The sequence below is a fragment of the Lucilia cuprina genome, chromosome 4 (genome assembly GCF_022045245.1).
Source record: "Lucilia cuprina isolate Lc7/37 chromosome 4, ASM2204524v1, whole genome shotgun sequence".
Lineage (NCBI taxonomy): Eukaryota > Metazoa > Arthropoda > Insecta > Diptera > Calliphoridae > Lucilia > Lucilia cuprina.
The window spans coordinates 9,486,658-9,488,741 of record NC_060952.1 but is presented as its reverse complement, the minus strand read 5'-3'; positions in this window follow the sequence as shown (position 1 = coordinate 9,488,741).

Below are 2,084 nucleotides of genomic sequence, written 5' to 3'. Positions count from 1 at the left end.
TAATTTTATTATTTATATATAATAATAAAAAGCAGTTTTTGTCACTATTTTATACATAATTTAATTTAAATATTCTTTATAAATTTTTTATCATACTAATGTTATGCAAATTGTGCTAGTTTTTTTCTTTTTGTTGTTTTTTTATCTAAATTTGTTAAATAATTTAGAAGGATTTTTTCCATATTTTCGTTTTTACTAAAAATAAAATATTTTGAAAAATTTATGATTTTTTTTTTTTTTTTTAATGTGGGAAAGTATGTATGTATGTGTGTATAATATACGGGTTTTTTATTTGGTTTTATTTTATTTAGAATAAATTTTTTAGAATTTTATGTAGTTTTGTAATTTTATATTAGAATTATTTCTAATTTTCTTTCTTTTTTTGTGGGTTTTTATTATAGTTTACCTAAATTTAACTAGTGGTTTGTTTGGTTTATTTTTTTATATTTAAATCTAAATGAAAGTAAATACATATTTACAGAGTAAATAAAATACATGTAGGTATGTATGTATAAAATAAATAAAATAAGTTCCATTTCATAAAATATTGTTGAGATGTTTCTATAAAAAAGTATATTACGTTTACTACAGTGATGTCAATTATGTGGAAAATTTTAATGAAACTCAAGAAAAATATCAATACCCCATAAAAACTTTCATTAAAAAGTAAAGTAAATTTTAATAATTTACTTATACAATCCTAAACAAATTGCCTAGACTAAAAGATAAGTACGTACCCAGCAAAAACTTGCATTACCAGGTAAGGGGTTAAAATGTATTTTAAGAAATTATTTTAACATGGCGATACATAATTTCATTTAAATATGACAAGTATTTACCACAAACGCTTACAAGTAATTAGAAAAATCAGTCAGTATAAATCGTGTGAAAAAATATACAGCTTCTTTATCTCAACACAGAAGCTGACCAATAAATTAAGAAGTATTTATATAATACATTATTAATTAAGACATTATTTAAGTACTTCCATGTAATCAGAACGATATGTAGTAGTTACTGAAAAGTATGTTCATAGGTAAGTGGTTACAATTTCAAGTCATTCTTTCTAAATAATGCTAGACATTTGTCAATACCATGTTTTTGCTGGATAAATATTTGTATTTGTAATGCTTTGAATTATTTCAAACTTGTTGGACTCAAATTCTAAGCAGAACATAATAGTTTGTCATAATTGACATCACTGTTTTTGGTAGTGTAGTCATTCTGTTTGCATAAGTAGAAATGTTATATGTATGTATATATATATTTAATATATGTTCACTGAGTTGTATTTTTGGTATATTTTTGTGTGTAAGTGTGTGTGTGTGTTGAATTTTTAATATTTTACTAATTGTGAATTTAATTTTCTATATTTTATTTCTTTTTTTCATACATATTTAATATTGTATTTGTTGTTGGTATAAATCGTATCGTTTATTATGTTGTACGTATAAATCTTACAAGTCCTTAAAGTTGAGATATTATTTCGTCTACATTTGTGATACGGTGATGATATCTGTAATGAAAGGCAAAAAAAGAAAATTGTAAAAATATATATGTAATTAAATAAGTAAGAATTTTTTAGTCGGACATGGTCGACTTAATGATACCCTGCACTAAAATGTTGGTTATTTATAAATAATGAAATATTGAAGTTAATTTGTAACCTGATTCAGAAACATTTTTACAATTTGTTGACCAAAAACAGATCTTATAAAAAAGGGGTTATATGGTGGGCTAATATGGTCCTATCATTTTAGTTTTGGTAGAGAAATTTACATCTACAATAGTTATATCTCAGAATATCAACTATAGTCTAGTCTATAGTCTAGTCTGTAGTCTAGCCTATAGTCTAGTCTATAGTCTAGTCTATAATCTAGTCTATAATCTAGTCTATAGTCTAGCCTATAGTCTAGTATATAGTCTAGACTATAGTCTAGTCTACAGTCTAGTCTTTAGTCTAGTCTATAGTCTAGTCTATAGTCTAGTTTATAGTCTAGTCTATAGTCTAGTATATTGTCTAGTCTAGTCTGTAGACTAGTCTGTAGTCTAGTCTATAGTCTAGTCTATAGTCTAGTCTATAG